Source organism: Prionailurus viverrinus, chromosome F1 (assembly GCF_022837055.1).
Source record: "Prionailurus viverrinus isolate Anna chromosome F1, UM_Priviv_1.0, whole genome shotgun sequence".
Taxonomy (NCBI): domain Eukaryota; kingdom Metazoa; phylum Chordata; class Mammalia; order Carnivora; family Felidae; genus Prionailurus; species Prionailurus viverrinus.
Genome location: NC_062577.1, coordinates 36,760,928 through 36,776,088, shown reverse-complemented (window position 1 = coordinate 36,776,088; position 15,161 = coordinate 36,760,928). Strand labels below are relative to the sequence as shown.

Here is a 15,161-nt window from a genome sequence, read left to right as displayed (position 1 = left end):
TACTTAGTATCTCTTGCATCTTATTAACTCTGAATTCTTCAGAGATTTTGCCTTCAGCCAACTTTAGATCATTTAGTTTGATGACTACCTGTTGGTGGACTTTAGGCATTCTTTTCATTGCAGCTGTTTCCTCCTCAGAAAGGTTGTGGCCACTCTTAAAATCAAAGGGGAGAGAGAAGCCATTGGCAAAAGAAGGATGGTGTGTGAGTTTCAGAGTCTCTTGTCATTTGTTATATTTTCAAATATAACAGAAACCAAACTCCAGTCACCAGATACCAGAATTCTTGAGGGAGACATTTTTGTAAGAGGTCTGTGAATCCATATGTTTGACCAGCATTTATTTGGAAAATAAACAAAACCCGTGGCCTTGCATATACAGAGAGCTCAAGAAATGGCAGCTGAATAAGGCCATGACTGAAGAGAAGGTTAGAGTCCTGTCATATAGAGTAGCTGGGTCTTATTCTGAAGGTGACTCATGGTGACCCAGAAGGACTTTAGTGGAGAGGACCATGTGGTCAGAGTTTTTTTTAAGGGGAGTGGGAGTAGATCATCATGATGTCAGAGTTTATCATGAATTCCTATGGCCAAGATGAAAGGCTGAGAGAACAGTTAGGAAGCTATTTGTGATGGTCCAGAAGAGAGATTTTGTGGGCTCCTGTGTTGGCTGAAAAGATGGAGCTGGGAGTTGAGGGGTGCAGATAGGGGGAGAAGTGATGAATTTAAGAGGTAAGAGGATTCTAGGCTGAATCTCGGGTTTTTGGACTGAGTGACTGGGTGACAAGTGGTACACATCACCGAGATAGCTGTAGAGCAAGAGGATGGTAAGGTCAAGTTTGGGCAAACTGAGTTTGAGGACCCATAGGGCAGCGAGATGGAGGTGTCTTGTAGGTGACTGGATATACAGGCCCAGGGCTCAGGGGAGAGAGCAGGAAAAAAGCACTGTGCATGGTGATTTCTATACAGTGAGTCGGAGTGGGATGAGGAGATCTCTGCCACCAGTTCTGACTCAGTTCCTGAACTGGACTTGAGTTTTTAATTTAAACATTTCTGGAACCAGGGCGTCTGGGTGGCTCCGTGGGTTAAGCATCCAACTCTGGATTTCGGGTCAGGTCACGATCTCACAGTTCGTGAGGTCGAGCCCTGCATTGAGCTTTGCACTGCGAGTGCTTTGGATTCTCTCTCTCCCTCTCTCTCTCTGCCCCTCTGTCTCTCACAAAATAAATAAATAAACTTTGCCAAAAAAAAAAAAATATCTGGAATCTAATGTGGTGCCGTTTGCAGAGTAAGCAGAGGACAGATTGCATTGCCGGTTGGCAACGTGAGGAAAGACAAACTGGCATTTCTTCAAAACCGTGTATCATGATAACATGGTCATCATGCCCCGTGTAGGAGGTGGTGGCTGAGGACGTTAGGGACATGAGTACCTGAACTCCTAAGCAGGGCATGTCACTGCACCTGGATAGCTTCTATCTCTTCTTGTCTCTTATCTCTCAAGCTGTTCAGTTGCTTAGTCCTGTTGCCTCCCGGGCTCTCTGTGGTCCAGGGACTGATGCATCATTCTGGGGCAAAGCCAATGAGAACAACAACAAAAAAAGATAAATGATTAAAAACTCACTCTTTTGTGTTCCTTCCAGGCTTCTTTTCAAATGGTTGCAATTCTTAAAATGCCATATTTTGGAAAAATATAAGAATCTCCTATTTATTGCACCTTAGCTTATAAAATGAGAACTTCTTGTAGCTCAAATCTCTCTCATCAGATTTGGGGATAAAGAGACTTCTCCACTCACCACTGACAGCTGTGTGAGGAACAGCCCCATGATATGATGGAGCTCCATTGATTTTTCATAAAAGTTTAATAAGATGATACAGGTCAAAAGCTTTGCAAAGTTTGCTATAAATTTTAGTGAGGAACTGAGCAAGATGTAATTGGATAAGAAAATAGGAATGAAACTTGTATTGTGCAGCAGGGGTAATGGGAGAATAATGAGAATGAGGTCCCTCTTTACTGTCACTGAGGAGTGAGTATATTCTGTTACCAGTCAGTTATTTAAATGTCATTTAAGTTGATCAGGTACATTTGTAGGAATGCAGGTAAGATAGGACAATCAGTACGCTTTGCATAGGCCTCCGTTTCCAGGTAGTGTTTTGGGTTAGGTTGTTTAATACCAAAATAAAGGAGAGTATAGATTATCTTTTTTTGAAAACCAGCTGCTCAGTTTCCCGTAATTTATGTGTTATTGATTTACTTTAAATTTTCTAAATGAATGCAAATTTATTTCATTTTTATGTGAGACACTATCTTTTTCTTAAAAGATGACTCTGCTTTTCACTTTCATAATATATTTTAATTTAAGATTTTCAAGGTCTATTTTCTTTCAGTAGCATTGGAAATGATACCAAGTCTAACACTGCTTTATTATTAGTATTATTATTAGTATTATTATTAAGTGATGATCTCTTTAAAGACCTTTGGAGAGTATCTGTCATTGATTTAAATTTTCTTGCTCAACAGTGCACACTCCATGTAATCAATCTGCTTATAATCAATTGAACATCATGGAATATCACACACAGACTAATGATGTTCTTTACAACTGTGTTTCTGAAGAGGTACAGAAACAATAGACTTTAACGTTACAGTTAATTCCATGTGACTTCATTTGCCTTATTAATATCTCAATTGCCGGATGAATTTTCTCTTTCCCTTGTTGATGAAATTTAGGATATAGTTAAATGGATGGCTTTAGAATCTTTTCTCTGATATGCACAAAGCAGCTAGTTCCCATTCTGGTTTAAGAGACCCAAACCTAAATGAGACCGAGAGGGAAAAATGATGTAGGGAAAAATATTTTCAAAAAGCAGCCTTATAATTTAGGATACCAGTAAATTACTAGGAAGTTGTGCAACCGCTATTTAATGGACATGAACTAATTATAGCCCAAGAGTGGTGAGTTTCATCCTGCGGATATACAGTATAATTCCTTTTAGAGAAGCAATGACATGTTGTTAATACCATGCCATATTAGCTTATACACCCAAAATTTCAAAGAGATTTCTTAAAAGGGGGCATTGCAAAGAACCAGCATGTAGCAATCTGAGCCTTGGACTTTGAACTATTCTTTGATAGCTCTTTTGTAAATGAATCCACATAACAAAAAATCCTGAGCCGCAATTCCCTATTCTGTGACATTTGTATCTCTGTAACAACCACTTTTGTTTATTAGTGACAGTAAAAATGACAATAGCCAACAATTCTTAAACCTTCACTTGTTGCCAAGTGCTTTATCCTTAGTTCATTTAGCCCTGCCAATAATTCTGAGATAACACGTGGAAAAAACGGTAGCTCAGAGAGGTTAAGGAACTTGCCCAAGGTCACACAGTTAATAAGTGGAGGAACCTGGTTTCAAACCTAGGTTGGCCTGTACAGCATCACTCATCTTAGTCTGGGATGGCTAATTGTGCCATTATTAGTTTGGGGGCTCAGAGCGACGGTGATTTTCCCAGTACCTGGTAGCTCTCAAGGGTGTTGTATGCTTTTGGAAGGATAGAGGCAGCCTGCCTGTTAAGCTCTAAAGGAAATGTGTTTTGTACCTTTGATCAAAGCTTGTCCTTAGAGCAGGGATTTTATACCAAAGAGTCTGCCGAGTGCCGCTCCCGGGGCTTAGAACCTGCAGATGGTCCTAGGGTTCCTCAAGTCTCCCAAGTGGGAGACATATTTGTTCAGATGTTGGGTTTCTGCCTCATTAGATCCAGGAAATGCTTAGGGGGGGGGGGGCCAGTGTCTGAACTTGCTTGTTGATTCTAGACGTGGTGGTAAGACTAAAATCCCTTCGGGTCTTCCAAGAACTCAGCTTCTTGTCTGTAGCCCTTTGTCTTCAAGACCTTCTTGCCTATTCTAGACACTGGTCCTCTTTAGAAGTTGGAATTTATTTCTGAATGCCAACTGGGGCAGACTGTCAGGTGTTCATGTGCTCAGGTACAGGCATGAGATCCTTTCTATAAGGAGCGCTGCCCTGAGAGCGCTGCCCTGAACTGTCACCTGCACCTGTGCTCAGTATCACTTAGAATTGATTTCCTCCTTTCAGAATGTTTCCTCCTTTCGTGTCCTCCACGGTGATTCAGGTGTGTAAGGAATACAAAGCGAAAGATGTTAACGCCAGTAAGTAGTATATAAACCTACTGTTTTTTTCTGGCTGATTTTGAAGCATTTTCTGAATATGTACATGGTGATTTTTGACTAAAAGATAGAACTTTTAGATCTTTTAAACATTTGTTCATTCACCAATTCATTCATTTAAGCATCTACCATGTGTCATGAAGTTTTAGGCTCTGAGGTTAAGACAGATAAGGTCTCCGCTCTCACTGGGCTTATATTCTGATCCTGGTGTGGTGGCAAAATAAATATAGAAATAAAATATCAGGCTAATAATATGAGCCATGCAGAGAAATGTAACAGGTGAAATGATATTAAATGCTAGGTAGTTCATTTAGCCCGGATGACTCGGGGAGGCCACTCTGAAGAGACGACCTTCAGGCCGAGATATGAATGGCAAGTAGCATCTAACCACATGATCTAGGGAGGGAATTTTAGGCAGGAAAGAGCCAACCCTGTTCAAGGAATGGGGAGAGGGCAGTGGACTGGAATGTGGTGGACAAGAGGAAGCAAGTTTGTTTGTTTGTTTGTCTTAACTTATTTATTTGAGAGAGACAGACACAGTATGAGCAGGGGAGAGGCAGAGACAGAGGGAGACAGAGAGAATCCCAAGCCAGCTCTGAGCTGCCATCACAGAGCCCGACATGGGGCTTAGACTCATGAAACTGTGAGATCATGGCCTTAGACAAAACCAAGAGCCCGATGCTCAACTGACTGAGCCACCCAGGTGCACCGGCAAATTTTTTTTTTTTTTAATGCTTATTTTATTTTGAGGGAGAGAGAGAGTGCGTGAGAGACGGAGAGCCAGAGAGAGAAGAGGGAGAGAGAATCCCAAGCAGGCTTCCCGCTGTCATAACAGAGCCCAACACGGGGCTCTATCCCACAGACTGTGAGATCATGACCTGAGCTGAAATCGAGCGTCTGACACTTAACCTACTAAGCCACCCAGGTGCCCTGAGAGGAAGCAGGTTTTAATCGACGTTTAGTCTTCTGTGCAGGACTATAGCCTCACCACTCTTCCTTGTTAGACACTTAACGTCACTTTCACTTACTCCTTCCACAAGGATGTAGTGACTACGTCTGCTGTGTGCCAAGCACTGTTAGTACTAGGTGTCTAATGATGAAGAAGATGGAGTCCCTGTCCCCTGGGAACCTCGGTCTTGGGAGGGGGCTTGAGAAGGAAGCGGACATTTACAACGCAGTGTGATCGGTGATGGGATCAGGAGAAGTGCAGTGGGCTGCGGAGACAGACAGGAAAAGCATCTATCCTAATAAAGGGCTAGGCCATCAGAGGAGCTTCATGGGGTAAATGAAGCCTAGTGTGGGACTCTGGGCACAAGGAGTGACTGGCCAAGCAAAGGGTGGAAAGAGAGTGTTGTAGGTGGAGGGATTCACTAAGTAAGGGTTCGGAGTTGCAGGAGAACGGGGCTCGTCTGGGGATTGCACGGTACAGTCTGGATAGAGCAAATAACGAGGGCGGGGAGTGAGTTTTGCAAGACCTGCCAATTGTACCCGATAAAGCAATGCATGGATACATCTTTAAAAATTGAGGTATGGGGCGCCTGGGTGGCTCAGTCGGTTGAGCGTCCGGCTTCAGCTCAGGTCACGATCTCGCAGTCCGTGAGTTCGAGCCCCGCGTCGGGCTCTGTGCTGACTGCTCAGAGCCTGGAGCCTATTTCAGATTCTGTGTCTCCCTCTCTCTCTGACCTTCCCCCGTTCATGCTCTGTCTCTCTCTGTCTCAAAAATAAATAAACGTTAAGAAAAATTTAAAAAAATAAATAAATAAAAATTGAGGTATAACTGACATATAACGTATTAGCTTCAACGGCTTGACATTTGTATATATCACAAAATGATCAATGCCGAAAGTCTAGTTACCATACGTGAATGCACAAATACATTTTTTAATTTCAGAAACACGATAATATAATGAGATGAAAGATCAAAGAACATAAAGAGGAAAGAAACAAAGTATTTGTGGTTTTCAGGGAAGAACTTTATAAAAAAAATTTTTAATGTTTATTTTTGAGAGAAAGAAAGAGAGAGAGAGAGAGTGAGAGAGAGAGCGTGTGAACAGGGGAGGGGCAGAGAGAGGGGGAGACACAGAATCCAAAGCAGATTCCAGGCTCTGAGCTGTCAACGCAGAGCCCAACACAGGGCTTGAACCCACAAATTGTGAGATCACGACCTGAGCCGAAGTCGGACGCTCAACCGACTGAGCCACCCAGGCGCCCCCAGAGCAAGACTTTTATTCTGCGGGCACTCTTGTATCCAAAAAACAATTTTTAGAAGTTCAAATTCCGTTTACAGTAGAACTCAAGATTCAGAAATGAGGGTCTGCTTTAGTCTCTTGCTTGATCCTGGCATTTACTTTTGCAGACACCCCAGGTAAAGCATGTGTCACTTGTTTTCAGTAACTGATACAAGCACTTTTATAAACAAGTTATCTTGGTAACAAAGGATATAACAGCAGCAGGAAGGAAGGTCAAGAAGAGACTAGCATTACTGGGGGAAACATATAATGCCTGACCACTTTTTTTTTTTCCTGGGGAGAAGTGTTTTGCCTCAGAAAAGTGTCACGTGGCTATTACTTTGTTCTAGCATACGCACTGAAGCTGGGATTTCGGAAGTACAGAGTTCCATTGTTTGTATCTGTCCAACACACGATCATTGGAAAGTGAGAAAGGAAAGGAATCTGTTCCTTGTATGTGAAGCAGAAATGCTACATCCTGACCCTGACGGGAAGCTTAGTTTCTGTGTTGTTCTTGTCAAGCATTTGAATGCATTTGAAAACTCCAGAGCAAGAAGGCATGCGTTCAGTGTGCTTAATAGAATTAGATTCAGGGAAACCACTTCATTGTGTGGTCCTCCTAGACTGGTAGACCATAACCTTCTAGTAATCTATGAAATATTGTCGTTGAGTAGCAGGCAGAATCTTTTCCAAGGTGACATCTCATAAGGACATGTTTTAAGCATTTGAAAGATGAATGCTTTGAATCGAATGTGCCTTTCCTTATATCACGAAAATGTGGTAGATTCTCAAGAGCTCTCTGGAAGGTTTGGGGAAAAGTTTGAAGAATTACGGAAGAGTATTCTTTGGATGAGTGTGAGCAAGTTGTGTATGTATGTGTTAATACATACACAATTATTAATGAGCAACTTTTGCTTACCTGAGACAGTTATTAATTTGTGTATGTATGAAAAGACAAACTTCTCAGGATGCTGTATAATAATATCTCTTTCTTTTTAAAAAATATGTGAATGTTTATTTATTTTTGAGAGAAAGAGAGAGTGTGAGTGGGTGAAGGTCAGTGAGAGAGAGACACACAATCCGAAGCAGGCTCCAGGCTCTGAATTGTCAGCACAGAGCCCTATGTGAGGCTCAAGCTCACGGATTGTGAGAGAGAGAGAGAAAGAGAGAGAGAGAGAGACAGAAAAAGCACAAGTGGAGGGAAGGTCAGTGAGAGAGAGACACACAATCCGAAGCAGGCTCCAGGCTCTGAATTGTCAGCACAGAGCCCTATGTGAGGCTCAAGCTCACGGATTGTGAGAGAGAGAGAGAAAGAGAGAGAGAGAGAGACAGAAAAAGCACAAGTGGAGGGAAGGTCAGTGAGAGAGAGACACACAATCCGAAGCAGGCTCCAGGCTCTGAATTGTCAGCACAGAGCCCTATGTGAGGCTCAAGCTCACGGATTGTGAGAGAGAGAGAGAAAGAGAGAGAGAGAGAGACAGAAAAAGCACAAGTGGAGGGAAGGTCAGTGAGAGAGAGACACACAATCCGAAGCAGGCTCCAGGCTCTGAATTGTCAGCACAGAGCCCTATGTGAGGCTCAAGCTCACGGATTGTGAGAGAGAGAGAGAAAGAGAGAGAGAGAGAGACAGAAAAAGCACAAGTGGAGGGAAGGTCAGTGAGAGAGAGACACACAATCCGAAGCAGGCTCCAGGCTCCAAGCTATCAGCACAGAGCCCGACGCAGGGCTCGAACTCATGAACTGTGAGATTATGACATGAGCGAAGTCGGACGCTTAACCAACTGAGCCACCCAGGCACCCCGATATCTGTTTCTCAGTAAGAATTCTGATAAGGTCATCGATTTCTATATATTTTTTTGAAGAATCCAGACAAAAATTACCAAGTATTTTGCGGCTGTTATTTGTGTGTGTGTTTCAAACTATTCTTTATGGCAGAGAAACTGCATCTCTCTCTCTATATATATATCTTCATATCTCTGACTATGTGTAAAAATAATACTGTGCCAATTCAACTTAAAATGATTATCGTATAATGGTGAAAGGAGGAGAGACACTAAAGTTTTATTTTGTACCCTGATTAAAGGACTTGCAACAGGGCTTCCTTCCTCTTTGCAAATAACTGACATAGATTGTCCCTAAGGTCAGGGAACAGGCAAATACTCATAATGGCATTGAAAATATCTTTAATCTTTACAAAGGATCGCATAATACCTTTTCCACCTTTCTGGAACTTTGTATTAGTGAGCTGCTTTGTGGAAGGTGCTTTGCAAGAGAAGCCCATAGCATGTGGCAAGGCTGATCCTCTGTCCCAAAAGCTCTGCTCTCACACCCTCCCCACCACTCCCAACCCCCCCTCTCCTCCCCCCCCACCCCAGCCCTGCCCTGCCCAGAGCAGATTCACACATCCTCAAAGGGCACTCTTTCTGAAGTTGAAGTTATTTCCTATCTTCGAAAGGGCAAGCGACAATACAAAGTAGCAAATGACAAAAGCTCAAAAGGATAGTCAGTATCGGAGAAATCACCACAGGCTGGGGGAAGTCAGGAAGGCTTCCTGGAGGAGGTGGGCCGTGGACTTAGCTTTTAAAGGAGCAGCAGGACTTGGGCCAAATGCACAAGATGAAGGGGGACCATTCTGGGCAAAAGAAGACTTCCACCCCTACCTGAGTGCCACAGAATGTAATAACGAAACTCTCCCAAAGTGCCCTGGGAAGTGCAGGCACCACTCAGCACTTCATGTGTCTGATTTGTAAAACCGGGGATCAGACTCTAACCTCGGAGGCCTCCAGTGGCTCTGTGGTTAATTGTGGTTTATAAGCATCCAGGCTCCCTTTCTCTAGAACAAACTACAAAAACATTTGTTCTAATATTTGTTCAGCACAATCTTATCACAAATCTCACATTTCTGAGTGGCGGATCTCGGTCATTCTTCCCTTTTCCGGTGTGAATCTTCTTGTCTCTCCTCCGGGCTTTTTCTTTCTCTATCTGCTGATTGAGACTAAACTGATCATTTAGCACGTGGCAGGAAGCGGCGGGTGCTGAATCATCATTTCTTGCCTAATCTATTCTCACGCAGCTGGCTCCCTCGCAGTCCTTCAGCCTAGATGAAGAGAGAAAGAGGGAGAGAGAATTCAATTCCCAAGTCAGGCACTTGAAATGAGAAAAGGCCTTCCTGCCCTAAGAGGTGTTCAGAGGGGTCTGGCATGACAGATTTCAGCCAATGCTGTGAAAAAGGCAAGAGCCACCCCTGTGCAGAAATGGGCACCCTGGCAGATGCTTGACTGGATGCTTCTAGATTTCACAACATGCCAAACACTGAGAGTATAGGAGTATATTCGAGAAATTTCAGAAATACGTGGCCACAATTGCCCAGAGCTGTGTTACCCTTCCCTGAATGACATTGATTCTGGAATTTCTTACAAACTGAATTTTAAAAGTTGAATTCAAAGGGCTGTGGTTATTGGAACATCAGGGTCTACTTAGGAAAGTCTGCTTTGGGGTCAGCTCTTTGGTTCCAATGTCTTGTTCTCCCACTGTGTGTGTGTGTGTGTGTGTGTGTGTGTGTTCACATACTAAGTTTGTGTTTACTTTTCAGACCAATCCCAAGTGAGCGGAACTCTTGTTAATAACTGAGATCTGCCATGGGGCTCTGGATTAAAAGATTTTGTTGCCATTGTTGGGATTGTTGTGATTGTTGCAGTTGGCATACTTATACGACTGTGGTTTCTTTGCCAATCTCATTGTACTAAAAACAGTGAAGACTGGTGAGGCTGACAGGTGGAAGATTTGAGATTTAAATTTCAATCCCTCTGACATGTTGTAGCTCTACACCTTATACACACACACACACACACACACACACACCGAGAAGGAGAAGACAGAGACGCGGGCAGATCAGACATCGTGTTAAATAAAGGGGACTTGCCCGTAAGTTTCCTGAAGGACAACAAAGTGCCCAGGGCCGCCCAGATCCAGTCTAGGATTCTTTCGAAAATTGGGTAGAGGGGCGCCTGGGTGGCGCAGTCGGTTAAGCGTCCGACTTCAGCCAGGTCACGATCTCGCGGTCCGTGAGTTCGAGCCCCGCGTCGGGCTCTGGGCTGATGGCTCGGAGCCTGGAGCCTGTTTCTGATTCTGTTGTCTCCCTCTCTCTCTGCCCCTTCCCCGTTCATGCTCTGTCTCTCTCTGTCCCAAAAATAAATAAACGTTGAAAAAAAAAATTAAAAAAAAAAAAAAAAAAAAGAAAATTGGGTAGAAAATGCTTGAACGACCATTGGAAAAACAACCACCCTACAAGTGTGCAATTGTAACATTAAACTGGAGCTTCTTGGAAAGCTTACAGAATCATACGTTCAGCAATGATATTATTTTTCGTTGAGATTTGGATAAGGCGTTTTAAAATTAACTTAGAAGCAAGGCATATAGTAAGTAGGGGAAGAAGGGTGACCCAGGAAACATCTCGAGGTTTATCAGGAGAACCTGCATCCTTGTGTTTCCTTTGAACACTTATTTTATTGTGGAAACTTAAAAAATCGTATTTACTGAGAATAAGTTTAAAAAATACAAAACTTATCTTGATCTTTCTAGCTGTTGCTATGGTTTTGAGTAATACATCATTAAAGCCATGGCACTCCAATGATGTATTAAAGTAATATATCATAACAATGCCACGGCTTTGATGATATATTAATGTAATACATCGTTAAGGCGCCATTGGCCCCATGATGTATTACTCAAAACACTACCAATTGGTTAGATCAACACACAGGGACCTGTGTGTTAGGGACAGGAGAATGGCAAATGATTTTGGACCAAAACACAATTGAACTTCTCAGAGATGTCTCACCTACAAAAGCAGTTCTGTAAGATTGGATCGGCTTCAAAGGCTCACTCAAGAGTGGTGGGGTTGAATTGCAAGTGAAGGGCAGCAAAGACATCTGCTCTGACTACATAAGAAACCTGTGCCTGGGGCCAAGTTTTCACGTGGGGCAAGAGGAACATGCCTATGTTTTGCCTAGCAACAAGCCGTGTGCTTTAGTTGCATAATCTCATTTCATCCCCACCGAAATGCTATAAGATATTATTAACTTGATTTTAGAGATCAGGAAACTGAGGTTAGAGAAGTAAAGTGAGGTCACATAGCTGGTGGGTGGTTGAGCCAGGATATCTGCTTAACTCTAGGGCTGAGTTGGGTGGGTTCTTTCTCATTGTGTGCCCTCAGTTTAAAGCAGTTATTTTTTTTTTCTATTTCTAAAGGTAAATTGGAGAATGAGCTCTCTTCCTTTCTTCCCCTTTCACTATCCTCACCTCCTCACCTCCCTCCCACCCCTCACCAGTCTATACAATTTCAAGAGAAGGCATTTGGAAAGCAGATCTGGAAAGCTTGGGCAATGCTAGATATGCATTTGGCAGCTATCTTTATTGTCAAGGTCCTGCCAAATGTCTGATCCATGGTTGAGGGAGGAATGGCCCCTGGGAGGGCGGTGCCAGTGACCGAAAGCTTGACCGTGCCCCTTCATTCTTCTCAACAGCTTCCTCCCAGCTTCCAGGCTTCCACTCTTGCTCCCACTACAGATCCGTCCTTTACACAGTAGCCAGAGCGATCATTTAAAAACGCAATCCTATCATGTCACCATTTTCCTTAGCTCTCTTCAGAGTCTTTCCACTACTCCTAGAATAAAATCTGACCTCATGACGCTGGTCCCCAAAGCCCTGACTCTTGTGGGGCTGCACTGATTTCTCTCCTTGAATGGGGTTGGTGCTACCTTAGAGTTTGGCATGAATTGATGACCTTAACTAGCTTCTGGTTGCTGCTTCTTCCTTGTCAGGTGCCACTTTAGATGCTACCTTCTCAGAGATGCTGTCCCAGATCACTTGGTCACCCTTTACCACATTTCCCTGCTGTTCATGTCTTATCAAACCCGAATGTTTGATTGTTCACTTATCTGTTTATTGTCTCCCTCCTAGAGACACAAGTAGTGTTCAATAACAATGACTAAAACCAAAGACTGTATGATTATTGATTGATTGACCAATAGTGAAGGCAACTATTGGGTGAGAAAGTTCAAAGATGAGTTTGCTTGCAGTGGGCAATTTTGTGAGTAGTAAGGAGTCCAGGGTGAGGATGGCTCAGGGTGTTCTAGATTTTTTCTTTTCTTTGAGACGATAAGGAATTGTTTAAATAATAAGAACATATATGCTCTTCTTGTGTTCTCACCACCTCTGCCCATCATTCTCAGCACATATTTTATCTTTTAAGGAAAATAATGCAATTGAATTTCGGCCTGCCTGATTCTAAGTCCCTTGTATTCAGGTGGGTGATTGCTCAGGTAGAGGTGATGTAAGGAAAAACTGACAGCAGAGAGCAAGGGCCACTCTGCCAGTGAGGGAAAGAGCAGTGGGTTCAAGAGAAGGTATGTAGAGACTCCAGGGAAGCATGCCTTTGAACTATTGTAGCACTTTTTCAATAACCTGAATACGAAATCAAGACACAATTGCCAACAGTTCTTCCTTGCAGTCCGCCACAGACAGCATTTCATCATTACCCTTGGTTGCAAAGTTTTTCCAGCAATTATTGGTAATATACGACCAGAGTCCACGGGGTTGCCAACAAGGCCAAGTCTGGCCTTGCATAAATGTCATGGTGCAATAGGAACAGCTGAGTAAAGTAAGCCAGTGGTATTTTTCTTTTGGGTTTTCCAATTCCTTCCTTGTACACCTGCCTTTGAATGTATTCAGACCAAAAAGTCTAACATTGAACCACAACGCCTGCAGCTTCTGTGGTCCCCAGGAGCCCTGCAAGTCTTGACAGCCAGACACAGTCAGGGGCGTTGCTATAAGCCGTAGTTGCTACGGGTCACAGCAGCCTGTCACTCTGTGGGTGAAGTGATGGGAGGAGTGTTCAGAGCTCACAGATGCCTCTTTGCCATTCTCTTTGATCTATGCACACTGCCTGCAAGATGCCTCGTCGTCACTGTCACTTTCTGTTTCAGGCCTTGTTGATGGGTCTGAGTCTGTGGTAGGTGGGGGCAAAGGAGAGCGGGGTCTCCTTAGGGTGGGCCCCAGGCAGAGCCCCCAAATTTCCCAAGACTTATGAGTGCTTGGAGGATTGGGGCTGGCAGAGGAAGTGCAGAGTGAGAGAGGGAATAGCTAGCGCAGGGCGCCCCGAGCCACGCTGATTCTGGTCTCCATGAACTAATGTGGTGGGCAGCATGTCACCGAGCTCCTGGCCACAAAGTCAGGCGTGTGATCTGACACCTGTAAGGAGACAAATGTGGACATCTTCCACATTGTGCACCTGCCTTTGAATGGTTAGAAAAGTCTAACCAAAAGTTAGACTGTTTGGTCTGATATTTCCTCCTCCAGCTGCGTTTCCGGCATGACTATGTTTGCCAATGGGTTAGAAATTCACATTGAGTGATGGATATACTGAATATGCTGTTTCAGATGTGATGGGAGTGATGTGCACCTAGTTACAGAATTTCCATGTCTTGTACAGCAGACTCCTTTCTCGTAAGAGAGGGGTTCGTGAGTAGTGACCACCAAAATGTATACTTGGAACCACATTTGCCGCATGTCTAAAAAAAAGATGTTAGGGGCACTTGGGTAGCTCAGTTGGTCAAGCATCTAACTTCGGCTCAGGTCATGATCTCGCAGTTCATGAGTTTGAACCCCACATCGGGCTCTGTGCTGACAGCTCAGAGCCTGGAGCTCTGTGTCTCCCTCTCTCTTTGCCCTTCTCTTGCTCGTGCTCTGTCTCTGTCTCTCTCTCAAGAATAAATAAAACATTTAAAAAAATAAGTAAATAATTAAAAAAAGATGTTGAACAGCTCTTAGAACTAAGGGGGAAAAAAAAGAAACCTTGGGACGACAAGCCATTTTTACCTATTTAAGTTTCTGAAAATTACTGCTGACGCCATTTAAGAATTTCTTAACAATTTTTTAAAATGAAGAACATGAGAAATGAAAGGAAAAAAATAAATGGGACTGATCACTTAGAAGATTTCTTTCATCCTTAGAATGGTTGCCCTATTCTAGTAAATATAAAAAAATCAAGTGTTAGAATAACAGATTTTGGTAAGACTAAATTGATAGAGCTCAAATCAGCGCAAGGAAGAATGGAATTTCTTAGCACGTGGAAAGTCTAAGATAACAGAAAAGTAATTGAAAAAGCTTCCGAATGGTTGGCCCAGGTGCTCGATGCCCACGGGAACTTGTCTCTCATCATGTAAGTTCTGATTTCCTCTGTTTTTGTTTCATTTTCAGGCAAATCTCTACCCAGGTGGTGGCAGCAATGGCCACAGCAGTTATAGACATTTGTTCCAGTATCTCTGCACTCAGACAAGGAAGGGGTACCTCTCCAGGAAATCTAGCAGAAGTTCTGGGAGCTGCTGTCATTGCCCATCCTTGGCCCACTGAAGCAATCATGACAGTTCTGTGTGCTTTCGCCAGGCCAAGGTCAATGCCCACACTTGGAACTGGAGAAGGTTCGGTTCCCCAATGTGAAACCTATGAACTGAGGGGTGGAGGAGAGTGATACCCCCTCTACACCCTGCCAAATTAAGTCCTGTTACTGAAAGAAAGGAGGAAACGATACTGGGCAGGCAAAAACAATTGTGCACCAGAGTCCTTGTGTCCATAAAGTCCTGTAATCTCTACACCTGCAGTCAAGGTCCAGATGGGACACTGGGCACCATTCCCCAGCCATCAGGCTACATACTGTCCTGTGACATTCCTTCCCCATAGCTTCTCAAGGCTGTTTC

At 43.5% G+C, this 15,161-nt stretch overlaps 1 long non-coding RNA gene across 18 annotated transcripts in view; it reads left to right on the top strand.

Moving 5' to 3' along the window:
* The window catches only part of LOC125155337 (uncharacterized), a 93,917-nt gene that overhangs the window by 63,594 nt on the left and 15,162 nt on the right, over nucleotides 1-15,161 (top strand). For 16 of the 18 annotated variants that reach the window (XR_007148165.1, XR_007148161.1, XR_007148153.1 and 13 more), the window contains one exon: nucleotides 14,665-14,885. This is a non-coding gene — a long non-coding RNA (uncharacterized LOC125155337). The remainder of the gene's footprint in view (nucleotides 1-14,664; nucleotides 14,886-15,161) is intronic. The other 2 variants (XR_007148160.1, XR_007148164.1) reach the window with 1 other exon arrangement.